The sequence below is a fragment of the Amblyomma mixtum genome, chromosome 4 (genome assembly GCF_055824585.1).
Source record: "Amblyomma mixtum isolate Tamu chromosome 4, ASM5582458v1, whole genome shotgun sequence".
Classification (NCBI taxonomy): domain Eukaryota; kingdom Metazoa; phylum Arthropoda; class Arachnida; order Ixodida; family Ixodidae; genus Amblyomma; species Amblyomma mixtum.
In genome coordinates this window covers 2737210-2753218 of record NC_143015.1, presented here as the reverse complement: position 1 = coordinate 2753218, position 16009 = coordinate 2737210, and the positions used below count along the sequence as shown (strand labels likewise).

Genomic DNA, 16009 nt, shown 5'->3' with positions numbered 1-16009 from the left:
TTATTGGCCTGCATAAGAGGATGCCAGTGTTAACTACGTTCAAGAAAAAAATTTTTTCAACGCGTTTGTAGCTCGAGCTGAGTGTCCTAATGAAGGTGGTGTCAAACCGTGATGGCCTCTTCTATGCCGTGCTATGGTACACCTGCCTTGCCTGAATGAAGCGCTCATACTCAACAGCTTCTGATGCTGTGATTCCGCAGTGACGGTGCTGAGCATCTTGCTCTTCTGCGCTCAAAGCAACACTCCTGCCCCTTCCCAAGAGGCACAAGTTCTCTACGTGCCTGGCATTCTGCACATGGGGATAGCCAACCATTTTTCTACACAGCTGTTTTTCATGTGCAGGGAGCTGGCTGCTGTCAATCAATTTTTGTAGTTGCTGGTTCATAACTATCCTTTCTACAATATGCAGTGGAATACCATTTGCGGCTGAAAGCTGGCGAACGATCTTTCCATTGCCTCCTTCAAAAACGAAGGCTCAGTGTGCCCAAAGTGGTCCTAGGGCACGGGCGCAATTAGCCAGGTGAAGTAGGGCATGCACGTTAAACGTCAGGAAGGCAACACCATACAGGCTCCTGCTCTGCACAACAAAGCTTTCCAGAAGCAACTCTGAAAATAAAAACAATAATGATGGTTAGGTGAAATACCAAGCCAAAAAGCAACTCCATCAAGGCTGTTCCTTTGACATTTTCTGCAAGTCCCTTGTTGAAAACAGATTTTAACTTCTCTATATGAAGCACTTCTTCACTACCGTAGAGTGAAATTTTTAATACTATAGAGAAACTTGCAGACTATTAAAAGAGCATATTAAAGGAGCAAAATGACAAAATAAGTTTGTACTCTAAAGGTAAAATAAAATATGAGCAAGCACTTGAACAAGAGTGAAAGAAGTCTAGAAAATGCAGGGTTTTACTTTCACAATATCTGTATGGTTGCCAGTTCGTACGCTTCACAAATTTTAATTAAGGTCACTTCATGAAAATGATTTTCACAAAAGTTCTTTCATTACAGTGAATTTTGTATTCATATATGCTTTCCACAAACTCACAGTTGTACAAAATGCTCGAAACCTGCAGGTTACATTATTGTTGACAGACTTGGTATGTATGAAGTACACTGCAATGACTGACGTAATGCATTACCAGCTTTGTCAATTTCAGATGGGGTGAGCTTCTCTTGTAAAAGTATGTGAACACCTTCTGACAGTTTTAATAGGTTTTCCCAGTACTCAGGAGGAAGGATGCCATCAAGACAGGGGAGGTCTTAGAAGAGCAGCCACTGCCTCCATTCAGATGCCTTCCAGTAGCCTCGCTCTCTGAGTGGTCGAGGCAACCGTGTGGCACAGTGCGGAGGCTTGATGGTCAAGAGTCGCACTTCTAATTTGGTACTGCAGAAGGGGCACCTGCAAGGATGAAATTGAACAATACATTTACATAAACCCAGTTGAACAGAACTAGTGTATAATACTGTAAACGGACACATACAGTCGGAACCAGAGTATCGTAACACCAGCTGCAATTTTGAGACTATTAATCAAGAAGTTCCATCTGTGCAAAATGTGCAGTGAAATGCAGAGGTACATAAGCATCTGGTCACAACTTTTGCACAGTTAATGCTGAGAACAAAGAGGTATGGTTGACAAGGTATGGTTCTAAATGTAGCGGTTTGGAAGCTTCAGCGGCATTGATCTTTGACAAGACAGCAAACATCCTGCACACTATATTTATCGAGTTGTGTGTGTGTGCTACTATTTGTAAAAAGAGATGAGACTGCAAAGCCTTTTGTAAACTGGAATATACCTTCTAAGAAAGAGTTCATTTAGTTTGTATTTATGTGGACCCAGAAAGAGAAAGTTTTAAATGATATTTTGGTATCTCTCACCCACTCAAAAGTCTGAACATTTTTCGAATTACTGCAAAGACATCACACAGTACACAAAACTAAAGACCACACATGTTAAAAAAACATGGTAGGAGAAATTAGAAATCCAACACAGCATATTTAATCCGTATTAAGTAGTTAGTAAACTAAACTGAATGAAATTCTAGTGGCGCATGAAAGCGTGAACTCTATCACCGTCAAAACCAATCATAGAAGGGTGCATTACTAGAGAAACTTGTAGACTTTGTGAAATAAAAACTGGCAGTAACGCTGGCTGGGCATTGCCTTACCGACATAAAAACGTCGATCACAGTTTGAAGTGGAGAGGATCGTCTCAGTGAGTTGCCTCACAACTCCTTGAAAAACGCAGTGCATGTATTCAACACTCTGCCCATTGACAAGATCAAAACCTCTAAAAACAATCACAACATTTATAAGGAAAGTACAGTGCAATGCTGCAGAATATTAAGCCTGAACTTGTAAAAAAATGCATGTGAGAAGCCAGGAATTATGCATAAAAAAGAGCTGGACTAGCCAATGCTTCAAAAAAGTGATGACAATTGGGTGTACTGTAAACAAAATAAAAGCAACCTACTCCCCACAGCTCAAAGTGGTGCGCTGAGCAGCACACAAGGTAACCTTATTTGTGCGTGGTTTTTTACACATACGAAAATTGGACAACTGTTTCACCTCACAATACAAAGCTCAATGCCTGCACATCACTAGCTCACCAAGTGCTAATTGCTTTGCTGTCTTGAAAAAGTGTAGCAGTGCATTAAACAGCTTGCACAGCCATCCTGAGGCAAACAAGACAATGAAAGCTACCAATTGAGAGCAAGTAGCTACGCACGCCTCGCTGACAAAGATATCATGACTGTTGTATCCCCAATCCTCTGCCAATGTACTGAGTTAACTGCAGGAATGATGGAAGTAAGTATGCAAACATAACATGCTCAGCTCAGCCCTGTGGTACCTCTCATGGATGCGCAATGGTATCAATGGCATCTTGTCTGTGAAAATGTGAAAAATGCGCTGTTTCACTCTGCTTGAAACAGCAGGCATTACTAGCGAGCATAAAAGCAGCCAGTTACTGGTTTAGATGTATCATAAAGCACCCACAAATCTTCTGCCTCATATCTTACGAAGAGGGCACTTAGCTTTTTATCAGAATCAAGAGAGAACACCGTACACTATAAACATGCTCGGAAAAATCACATTGTTTTCAACACAAGGAGAGTAAGGAGCCTGCAACTAGATATATTTCATTAAGGTCTTCTAAGCATCTTTAATTTCTGAAGCAATCAAAAAAGTACAAACCTCAAAAAATGGCCTTTTTTCGTAACAACACAAGTAATAACACACTGATGAATTAAATGAACAGTGATTGCAATTCGTGAACTATACCATTTGATGCGTACCTTTGGATCTTACCATCAAGCCCCAACAACTGAATTTTCGGTCATATCGGTACTAGTACTGAACTACTGATTCACAACAGAAGTTCTCTTACAAGATAACAAAGATGAACAAGACCAGCAAATGTTGTTCAATACAGTGCATGCATGCTGACTACAACTATTTTGCATGTAGCTGTTTCAGAAATAGTACTCAGTCCGCAGTATACATCATTGTAGCAGTACCAAATTTTCTATGTGCTTAACCCACCAATAGTTTCAGCCTCTGAGTAACCATGTGTTTTGTAACACCATGCTAGGTATTCAAAATAACACAGTTGTTAGTTTATGGGGTATAACGTCTCGAAGCGACTTAGGCGATAATCCACACTAATATAATTGTAATTACTTATATCTATACATCATACAGTGACGACATATCTAACTACATAAGCAGGGCAATAAGTTAGAAGTCACGATTGCAAGTGGGGCTCTTTCATAAGCAACTGCTATTAGGAACATATATACAGTTGCATTACATTTTTTTTACTGAAAGTACAACTGAGGTTGCGTTTTCAGTAGTGCGATACCCTAAAACTGTCTTTAGAGGCTTGCAGTCTTAAAACACGGTGTTTACATGGACTGTTTCAGGACTCAGCTGTGCATACTGAGAATCCTGCTGACATATATGAAATTATGTGTACAGCTGAGTGCGGGGCACATGCAGAAATGTTTGGATCAGCATTACAGCAGGCAATCCTGATACTGCTGCTAGGACTGTTTGCAGTCACAACTGCACGCAGTTATTTAATAAAATCAACACCCTTTCAGTGCTTCTGCATGACAAAACAGATGAAGTACCAAGCAACATAATGGTGTAGGGCTACACAACTTCATCTCAAATTTTTCAGCCATTAAGCATGATACGTATCAGGTGACGATGAAAAAGGCACAGCTTTGCAGTCCGTAATACAGCTTGGAAGCAATAGTGCACAATATGCGGACCAGTCTGACAGCTCAGTGGTGGCAGCAACCAGTAATGAGTCACTACCAATTCTCTGCTCTCCACTTAGAAGCAGTACTTTGTTGGCCTGCATCATGAGAATATAAGTAAATGTTCATGGCACTAGCTGTAAAATGGACCTAAGTCTGCTCAAGAAATGTGTTGTGCTACAATACTGACCTGCAGTCAGCTGTGATAATCGCTCTTATATCCAAGTCTACCAGTAGCAGTTAAAGTAATGCAAAGCACACAAAGCCCGGAGAGGACGTGGAGGTAAAAACAGCTTACCATTAAGGTTCATCAGTGCGGATGGCCCTTTGAAGCCATTGATATTTTCATCGTGCTTTTTAGCCAATTTGTCGCGCTCAACCATCTTCGTTGTCCGAGCCTCTGGCTGCTCTTGTGCGACATATCGCATGCTCCCTGAAGGAGAAGAGAGTGTAAGGAAGTATGCAAATTTATGCACTTTAAGGGACGCTGCTTCTGTAATGGTTTCTTTTGTCATCATCTTCAAATCACTGCTCGTTCTCTAAAAGCCGAAAAATACTCCCCTATTATATGTTCTCCTCGGATGAAGCACCATGGGCATCCAAAGTAACCATTGAAGGTAACCATGTTCTGCACAGCCGCTCTTGCCGGCGCATCAACTGACCAGCACAACACAACTGGTCTGGATGTGTCTGCTAGTCCACTACTGCCACCTGATTGGTTTGGTGCATTTAAGTTCATGCACAAATTTTGAAACGAAAAGTTGCATATTCGGATGGCTTTTGCCCAACCATAGTCCAGCGAGAATCGGACGCTTGAAACGCAGGTGTGGTGGCAGTTCATTAACGATAAACTGCAGAGGCCACACGGACGTCTTTGATTACCTCCACACTGGACTTCCGTCCGTGTTCACTGTAAGAGTGAGGTCGTCCGTGCCAAGACTTCTAGCCTTCTGCATTCTTGCATGGCATTCAGCACTGGTTACATCTGAAATGTGCAGTGCGGGCCCTTGAAGCTTGAGCAAGTTGTTGTGCAGTTCCTCCTTAGTGTTTTCAATAAGAAACTGCAGCAGCTTTTGTAAATCTAAAAGAACAAAAAATGAACCCCTGTCTTTGAGTGCTTGAAGGGGTTCTCTATGTTTGCAGTTGGGGCAGCAAGCTGATTTTCCTTGTACTTTCATTTCAACAATGCATGTTTCTCAAACATAGTGGTAGTGCACCACATCCTGGGTTTCCTTGCACCACGACTTCCGGAAAGTGTAAGCGCTTGTGGGCAGAACATCTTCTCCAAAAAGGAAATTTATCAGTTTGTTAAATCTCTCAATGGAGCCCATGTTAGCCCATGAGAAATGGCAAATGCCATGACTGCTGCTATAGCGCCAGCCTTCGTAACCTGAGAGCGTGGCAACGTTCCGTTACTGAACTGAGAGATGAAGGAGGGCATGTCATCTTCGCTCCCAGCTGTGACCCGTTCGTCGTCACTCGGAATGTCGTCGTCGAAACAGCTGTCGCTGATTCCTGCTGAATCGCTGAAAATGTCATACTCGGACCCCGCACTGTCATTATGATGATCACTGTGGTCGCTTGAAAGCTCCTAGTCGGTCGTTGTGTCGGCCGCCGCACCACCATGACAACAGCTGCTTGAAGTCTCCTCGTTGGCAGTTGCGTCATTGTAGAGTGGGCGGGTGCCTTCTACATACGAAGCGCTCGGCTGACACCTGCTGACACTTTGCTGGGGTCTTAGGGCGCCGGCTCTCGAAGGACAGGCGATGGGGTATCGTGGTCTTTTTGGCGTTTGTAAAATGTCGAAGCCGGTACGTCGAAGGTTTCACCACGCTCCAAACACTTCTTGCGCCGTTTTCTTGAAGGCGGTCCAGGCATTGTCTAATGTACACTGCACCTCAGAAACGTAAGCAATATACGCGATTACTCAGGATTTTCGATGCGCAAAAACCTCGCTGTTCGCTCTGGTTTTAAATTAAGGCTTTGAAATAACGGAAGTGGCTCGCTCTAATGTCACGTACGACGCATGCAGTATCAGCATGTCATTTCCCCTGTTTGCGCTAATATTATTAGTGCTTTGATGGCATAGCTAGTAAAATCTGCATAAAGAGTTCTAAGAGATACATGCGAAGAAAAAAATTAGCACTTTTGAAGCGCGGGATGTTCAAACAATCGAAAATTCGGGTTTTGATAGCACTTGAATCCAAGCGATCTCGTTTCCTATCTTCTGCCCAAGTTTCTTTGCTGGAGTCTGCCGAGAAGTACTACATTTTTTTTTTTCCTCAGAGATCGCTGGTGCTGCACATATTGAAAAAGAAGAAAAATGGTCATTTTTTGCATGCCGGCCGGTCGGCATATACTAGCTTGTGCCGAGACCTAATATTTGGCCTCGATGAAAAGCGTGATTCTCTCCAAAGCTCGCGCCTCATCTCATTTTCACGTGCAGAAGTAAACGTCTCGCGTCTCGCGACGTGACAGACGTCCGCAGCCGCGCGCCTCTACAGCAACCGAGGAGCGCGCGCGGCAGCTGACGGAGTCGTCTGCCACTGCGCGCTTGCTCGACTCTCGTTGAATTGTTTTGGATTCGGATGTCGAGGATCATGGACAGATCGCTTCTCCAGCGAGCACAGTAAGCTATAGAGGTCTTTCTCGGTGCTATTTAAGCAATTCTTCTATGATAGCCGCTCTATCACCTTCGATGCCCCGGGAATCGTATATATGTACATGTGATAGCTATACTGAAAGGGGCTTGTCTATGGGGGACTGAACGTGATAGCAGACCCGGGATAAATTGCCGGGGATATTTTTCTTACCTCGCTTGTTGCCTTAATTCATCACATGATTTAGTCGTGCTTGTAAGCGAGCTTGTTAGTCTGGAGCAGGCCAGGCCATCGATACCAGCATTTCTCTCCTCTTCGTAACAAAGGCAGTTTAATGATTAGCCTGTTGGCATGCAAATTACGTCTGTTCCATAAATGCAAAGTATCGCCACCTGCTACAGCTGATATGACCAACGCGCTTTTGACCATGAAATACTTCTCATTTGCACATAACACGATTTCTTTACATCTTAAACCTTTGTATAATACAGTAATAATGGTGTATTTTGTAGTGTGAGAGCTTTCTTCGCTGCTCGGCGAAGAGAGGGCGCGGAAAGAGCCGCCTACTGCAGAACCTGAGGCCGCCTACTGGAGAACTGCGTGCCTGCGCCTTCCCACGGGGCTTCGGATCCGCGCTCCGCGCAGAGCGCCAACGCCGTGCTCCCGTAGTCTCGACTGCAGCAAGGCAATGACAATGTGATACAGGTCCTTACTGGCTATAAATTGTTAAAGGGCCAGCTTCTATATATTTCCTTTACTTTTCACCAACGCAACTCCCGACTTGTATACATCACCGCCCGTTCAGAAACAAAAGCGAAACCACTATCATCACCAGTGCAAAAAAAAAGCGCCTTAGTAGTCGTTTGCAGACAAAGCTGTAGCCAAACTGGCCTAACCGCCGACTTCTTGCATCAGCGCTCCCGCCAAAACCGATTCCGCATTTCGTCGTGCGTCATGTTCGCGTACGTTAAATACCTTGACAAGTTCAAGGCAAATTTGCTTGCAAAACTCATAAAGGGGTTTACACCCAAAAACGAGGGGGGACTTCAACCCCGGGCAAAAGCTGCAGGCGTTTTGGCGCAGCGAAGATGGAGAGGTCGAGGGTTACTATCCGGCCTTCGTCATTGCTCTCGCAGGTACGTACGTCTTATTTCGTACAGGTTGAGTTACCGTATTTATTAATGCGTAAGCATTATATGGCTCAGTTCAAGGTCGTCTGTAGGCAAAATGTGTTCATCGTAAATGGTACCATTTGTGATGTCACGCACCGAGCTTGAGTGGGTATGAGTGCAATGTTATTAAGTAACAAATTAGTCAGTGGTGTAATATGTCATGATAAAGTAAAGTTGATGACGTCGTGAATGTCACATGATGCAGTGACTTTCAAAAAAGGTGATAAGGAGCATATGCTGTCGCATTTCTCCACTGCAGCCTGCAGTGATCGCTATGTTTTTGCGGTAGTGGTTATACTGTGGTTACTTAGAACTCGTGAGCAATTGCATCTGATCTCGTAAGAGTGCATTCTTGTCTACATGGTCGTGTGAGCTCATATCAGTCATTTGAGTGCTAGCGCGTGGCGATGTTAGCGCCTTGCCAGTGTTACTCTTCAAATGTAGCTTCTGATACCAAACGACGAGACGAAACAGCAGCATCACATGGCATTGAGCTGCATGGCCATATTCGTCTCCCTGCTTTGTGCCAGCGGCAATGCTAACACAAAAGCGATTTTGTCTGCGGCAAAGTAAACATTGAAGCTGATCGCTCTCGATCCGGATGGCCGACCAAATCAGTAACTTTTTTTCCGATGAGGCGCTCTCGACTGACCCACAAAAGTGGCAGCGAGATACAAGGCTGAAGTCAACTAATTACAAGGCAGAACAGCGCAAGCTACACACGGACAAGAAAGTAGACGAACACACACAGTGCTGACTTACAAATGATGGTTTATTTTTCCAGACACTTCGGTAAATTCACAGCAGCATCAAGAAAATAAAAGCAACTGAGTCTGATAAATAGTCATAGCCACCAGCAATCACACAGGAGAGCTTGATGCTGCTGTGTATTTCTTGATGCTGCTGTGTATTTACCGAAGTGTCTGGAAAAATAAACCTTCAGTTGTAAGACAGCGCTGTGTGTGTCTCGTCTACTTTTTTGTCCGTGTGTAGGTTGCGCTATTCTGCCTTGTGATGAACCAACTAGCCCGCTATGTGTTATCCAACTAATTAGATCAATTTTTTTTCAGTAACCCTGCCAGAGTGCATTGCAGCAAGGCGCTTTTCCGAGTAGAGTAACGTTGCCCTGAAGTGATCACGTTTATTTTATTATGGCTCTATGCCTACATAAGGCCATCCTTTAGCAGACTGCACAGTGTTGCCTGTACTCAGACCGGAATCCGTTGGCAGAGCTGTTAAAGGCTTGTCATTCATTTCAGATGAAGTAGAGGGGCTGCGACAGAAAGCAAAAACCCAGAGGGAGCCCTTCCCTCGCCTAATTAACGTAGAGGACTGCCAAGCTGGGCTATCCAAAGTACGGCAAGTATTCTCTACATGTCCCTTTTTCCAGAAAAAACGTTAAGTTTTAGTTCCAGCTATGAATGCAAAACATTTCTGTTGGTTTGAAATTACACCAGAGCTCTTTTTCTGGCAAAGTGCACTGCACATTAGGACAAGGAAACACGCCACCTCTGTCGCTTTAGAGCCTTGCACTGTACATCCATTGGCTAGCATGAGCGTGAATCCATATCTTTTAATGAAGTGCAATCACTGTAGAATTAAAGGGACAGTAAAGCAAAATTTGAAATACTAAGGAAACACCGATAATGAACTCCGAGCAGGCAATTAGAGTGAAATGTAGTTGGCTCTAACAGTGCTTTTCAGTGGGTCAGATAATTTTTCACATTTTATGAGCGGATGCCAAATCACCTAGATAACCCAAGCTGGAGCATGTGCTGTTGTAACAACCTATAGTCAGACATCTATCTGACAGTAGTCAAAAAAAGCACACCATTTTTTAGCTTGAAACATTTGTGCCTGGCTATGGAGTTTGCTTCACGAGCAACATATACTGCTCTTTGGGTGCAACAAGCTTTGCATCCATCAAAAAAAAAGGGGGGGGGGGACTCTGTGAGGATCACATGCCTGCACCTCATAGCCTGCAAGGATGTGCACTTGGGAGTGACAGAAGTACCGTTTCGTCTGCTCGGGCTAGCGTGTTGGCATAGGCCTCTTGCACACTCAATATGCAGTAGCAGCGAAAGTTGAATTAAAGCTCTTAATTCTATTCTTTGTGCAAATGGAAGTGCTTTCAAAAGCGTGCATGAATATGAAGGCAGCCGCAATTCCACATCACTGCAGTAAATTAACCCTTCCACAAGCCGTTATATCCTATTGAAAAGGAATAAATAATATATGGAGGTCGAAGGAAAATTGTGTCGTGTCTGGGATGTTAAAGGACACTTCTTCACAAATATCCTCCAACAATATTTTTTTTCATGTGTTTTATGGACAGCTGTGATGCGTATAACATATACATATACATGTGCAGTAAAAATTTGAACGTCCACTTCTTTGCACCTTTCCGGCGGTGCTCCTTCATCGGCCCTACCCACTATACCTCTGTCGGCTGCCGGCACGCGCAGAGCGGCCACGGTCATGGTAGCTGCGTGACATCTGAAAGAATTTGGCATGGGAAACCAATGATAGCTAACCCGCGGCTGTTGATGTCACTTGCACAATATGGCGTTGTGTGCCTAGGCTTGTGGTCTTTCTGTATTAAACAGCGTTTCATATTAATAAAGAAAGACCATAGCTCCCTTTAAGGAGTTATTTCTATTTGATTACTAATGAATAATGCTACCTTCTCCGAATTTGCAGTGCTTGCCACTACCAAAAGACGTGAAGAAAAAGAAAACAATGGCTTCCAGTACCCTTCAAGAAGAGATAATTAGAGAGCATGAAGGGAAGAATGAACGTTTGGTGTTGTGTGTGCTTTATTTTGTATATACAAATGTGCACACACTGACCCATTCATGTAAAAAGTTTGGAGTGTATAACATTTTGTTTTAGTAAATGTTTTGTGTTTTTTTTGCAATTTCTAGGAACTGACAACTGTACAGCATCTCAAAGATTCCATAAAAAAAAGATAAGGAAATCAAACGCCTCCGGGAGGAGCTGCAGGCATGCCGTCAAAAAAAATATCGGCTAACACCTACACTTCTTGAAAAGATCGGTGAGCACATATGTTGTTTTCTCCACAAACCTATTTGCAATCAACTTTTTCATTTGTTTCTTGCTTCCATTGAAATGCATGTATTTTTTTCCTCAATTAGTAGAGTAGTTTAGCACTGTGGTTTCGATACAAGAAGTTTTAAGGAGGACAGAAGGAAAATTTGGGCGAGTTCAACCACTTTGTAAAGTTAAAAAATTTTATTTGCAAAAATGTGAACTAACAAGAAGCAGTAGCTTTTTATTAGCACCACATAACGCTCAGGCCCTGGAGTAAACATCAGGCAAACACCACAGGTACCGCAAACGGCACAGTTCATCCTCGTATATGTTTTTTTCCCCCTGATCCTGTCTCCGGCAGATGAAATAGCTGCCAGCATCCAGAAAAGCCCACAGCCAGCTGGCACCGTCATTGCTGAGTATGAAATGCCGGCCTCTTCGGATTCAGGTATTGCTGTGTCCCTGTACAAGGATTGTACCATACTGACTTACACCTTAGTGTCTCCTGCTCTTAATGGTGTGCCGTATGGTTCATTGTACCTGTCATTAGTAGTAGGGGCTGTGTTCCACAAGCAGATGGCAGCATCAATAGGAGGTTTTCATTTTCCGGTTGCTAGCGCAGTTGATTCTTGTGCATGTCAGTAGCTGAGCAAGCAGCATAGAAACTGACCAGCAAGGGCAGTGCTGGATGGGACTTTTCAAAGGGAGGATGTTAGCATTGTGGAGATTCACTGGCAACTTCTGATAGTGTGTAGTGGGCTGGCAGCGTCCTTCAAGACTGTCTACTGCTTGTAACAGATGTGTGATACCGTTCTGTATGCGAAGTGAAAAAAAAGTGGAAATTAGTATGGAACTTCCTTCTTATCATCCTACATTTTTTAAACTGTAATGTGAACTAATCTCATGCTTACATACACACACCTTTCACTTGAAAGCGTCACCTCAGAAATTGGAAGTGCGCCAGGTATGTAGGAGAATGGTAGTTGCCGCTATTGAGTCCTAGTTTTGCCAGAGCAAGCAAATAAAACTAAACACCAATCAAACTTGGCGAAAAAAAATGTGCTATGCATTCGTGTTATTCCATAGTGCAAACTTTAATGAGACCATATGTTTACAGGCACAGGCTTTCCACCTCAAATGATGGTGTTGGAGCGCGGAGATGTGCCAGGTATGTACATGAATGGTAGTTACTGCCATGGCATCCTAGCTTTGCCAGGGCTTGCAATTACGGGGTAAAAACTGTTTAAACACAGCCAAAAAAAAAATGAAATCTAGTCTGATACTGCCCTCGTTTTCATCCCGCTGTGCAAACTGTAGTCTAGTCTCGTGCTTACATCCACAGGCCTGCCACCAGAAATGGCTACCTCAGAAGTTGGAACTGTGCCAGGTATGTAGGTAAATGGTAGTTATTGTCATTGCATCCTTGTTTTACCATAGGAAGTAAATATGGGACTGAAACCAATCAAACATAGCAAAAAAAGTGATATTCACTGTAGTGTTGCTCTTGCATTCGGCAGTAGCAGCAGTAGCACATCGTCGACGCTTGTCTTGGAAGGCGCTTGACGCTTTTCTTCCACTTCGCAGTTTTACGGCTGGGCCTCCGTTCAAGTCCAACCTTTGGCGCATGGCTCCACTGCGGCTGCGCTGCATCTGAAGAATTTCCTGCTGACAACGACGCACGGTTTCGAAGATTGCGGACCGTATCTCCTCTTATCATCCGGAAACCTGGCCTGCTCCCATTGGCCCCAGCAAACACGTTCGAACTACCGAGGTTTCTTCGGCGATACTGGGAATCATTGCTCCGCATTTGCATTCGGCAGTAGCAGCAGTAGCACATCGTCGACGCTTGTCTTGAAAGGCGCTTGACGCTTTTCTTCCACTTCGCAGTTTTACGGCTGGGCCTCCGTTCAAGTACAACCTTTGGCGCATGGCTCCACTGCGGCTGCGCTGCATCTGAAGAATTTCCTGCTGACAACGACGCACGGTTTCGAAGATTGCGGACCGTATCTCCTCTTATCATCCGGAAACCTGGCCTGCTCCCATTGGCCCCAGCAACCACGTTCGAACTACCGAGGTTTCTTCGGCGATACTGGGAATCATTGCTCCGCATTTGCATTCGGCAGTAGCAGCAGTAGCACATCGTCGACGCTTGTCTTGAAAGGCGCTTGACGCTTTTCTTCCACTTCGCAGGTCGGTGGCTTTGCTTGCTTTATTTTTTTTTTATTGCATCGTCTGCTGCTGCTGCTGCCGGGTGCTGTTGCTAGTGATAGCCATGCCCAATCATACGGCTCAAGACGAGCCTGACCCTTGTCTTTCCTGCCATGCTGCTATCCCGCCCGGTGACCCATTTGTAACCTGTGTAGCGTGCGAATTCAACTTCAGGTCTAACAGCCAGAAGCTACAAAAGCAAAAAGGCCGATAGCAGCATTGCGCAGTGGAAATGTCGGACATGTGTAGTGGCGTCAGAGCGCACTTCACGACCGTCCAGCGATCAATGTCGCTCACGTGGCTCCTCCCCTGCGCATAGCTGTTCATATAACGAACAGCAGCAGCTCTCTCAACAGGCACTAATGGGCATCGTGACAGATATGCAAAAAAGCTATGCCTTCTGATGCCTTTAGTTGAGGCGATGAATGCACTTCCCGAGTTAAAGCAAATAGTGACTGATGTACAAGTGTCTGTCCAACACATGTCGGATAAGTATGATGAAGTGCTACAGCGCCTAACGAAGCAGGACCGCGAACTAACAGACATCAAGGAGCGTATTACAGCAGTGGAAGACTCCGTCAGTGCGAAGGAGATTTCTGATTTAATGGATCAAGTTAACGAACTTGAACAGTATGGTAGACGGCAGAATCTCGAGATTCATGGGGTCAAATGGGAAGAAAATGAAAACCTTTTGTCTAAAATCAATGAGTTGGCTGCTTCCCTTGTCCTTCGTTCGCTTGTTGAAGACGACATTGATGGCATTCACCGTCTTTCCACAAGAAAAGGGCGAAAGGCTCCCATTCTAGTGCAGTTCGTTTCTCGAAAAACAAAAAAGAACTGGAAGAGCAAGAGTAAGCAACTGGTTGACAGTGAATCTGAAGTCCGCTTCTATGATAACCTTACCAGTCGAAAAAAGCATCTTTTGTGGCTGGCACGCACAAGGGCACAGCAGGTGGGTTATTGCTTCACGTGGCAGAAGAATGGAAAGGTGATGGTCCGCAAGGGCCCAGGAGAACCAATTCTGCGGATTTCATGTGAGGCAGATCTGTGTAATATCAAGGAAACTAAGCAGGCTGAAAGTGATGATTCGGAGGCGTGAGCGTCCATCAACTCAGTTTTCTTCTGTTTTTTTTTATCTCTTCTAGCAGTGTCGATTACGAAGCAGCTTCACAAAACCGCAGTTACTACGCGATACATGAATTTAACGATACAGTAATGGGATTACCTTCACATTCAAATAAGCCTTTTTCTTTGTTTTGTTTAAACTCACAAAGTCTTCGAAACAAAGGAGATGCCGTTGGCGCTTATCTGAACTTCACCATAAATTTGATGTTCTAGCATTTACAGAAACCTGGTTCACTGATTCATCTGACGTTGCTCAATTTGAAGACTATTCTCATGTGTCTTTGTTCAGAGACAACAAAAAAGGGGGTGGTGTCTCTCTGTATTTTCGTGATGGCGTATCACACGCCTCCCTAGAGTCGTTTTCCGTTGTTGATTGTGATTTTGAGGTACGTGTTGCCGAGTCTTGTGGTGTTATTATAATTCTTGTTTGTAGACCCCCGTCTGGTAAACTTAAACGCTTTTTTTCCTACCTTGACAGAGCACTTCACTCGTGTACAGGACATAGCCAATCTGTTGTCGTGCTGGGTGATTTCAACATATATATATTGACTGAGAGTACAGTTTCTAAGAGTTTTATTGGTATGATGTTAGGTTTATGGTTAGGTTTATGGGGTTTAACGTCCCAAAGCGACTAAGGCTATGAGAGACGCCGTAGTGGAGGGCTCCGGAAATTTCTATTGTCTACCTACAGCTGTGCAAATGTTATAAACCTGCCAACAAGAATTCCCACAAGTACCAGAACTGCTCTCGATTTATGTTTCACTGATTTCTTACCAAATGATGTCCAGTCGGGTGTGATGGCCTGCGATGTTAGCGACCATCTTCCACTTTTTGTCTTTTTGCCCCATTCAAGGAAAACTTTTTCTAATAGCGCAGCTAATACTTTCTATCGAAAAATGAATGACGAAACTATAAATTGCTTTCGATGCATGATTTCAGAGGTGGACTGGTAACTCGTTTTTAATGAAGAAGCTCCTAGTCGCTGTTACGATGTCTTTGAAAAAAAATTTCAAGATTCCTATTATGAAGCCTTTCCTCTAGTCTGCCGCTCTAGGTACAAAAAGTCTAAGAAACCGTGGGCTGCGAAAGAGTTGTACAAAAGAATAAGGCAAAAACACAATCTCTTTGCTGATTTTTTGAAGCACAAGGACATAAATACACTAAACTTGCATAAAGCTGTAAGGAATAAGCTCAACACTGATCTAAAAACCGCAAAACAGGAATATTGCGCAAAAGCGTTCGCTAATAAACTTGCTTCTAATCAGATATGGAGGTCATACAACAATTTAGTATCAAAACGAACCGAGCCAACTCCAGTAGAGATTGTGGTAGATGGCGCTCCACTCAGAGGTCGTCCTAAGAGTAAAATACTATATGAAGAACGCCTGAGGAAATTGGACGATAACAGATGGGCAGCTAAGGTATTTAAATATTTATACAGAAAGAACGTTGACTCACAGTGGCGGAAAAGAACTAGAAAACTAACCAGTAAGTATGCCGGTCATGAGGACGGAGAAAGAAAGAGCATTAAACGACAGGTTAAAAACGCGGGAGTTAAAAATTGGATGAATTCAATGGAAAAGAAACA

General features: G+C 43.8%; 1 pseudogene; it reads right to left on the bottom strand.

The window, feature by feature from the left end:
- Positions 1-461: 461 nt before the first annotated feature.
- On the bottom strand, positions 462-10517 carry LOC149345496 (uncharacterized; annotated as a pseudogene).
- Between the last annotated feature and the right edge of the window lie 5492 nt (positions 10518-16009).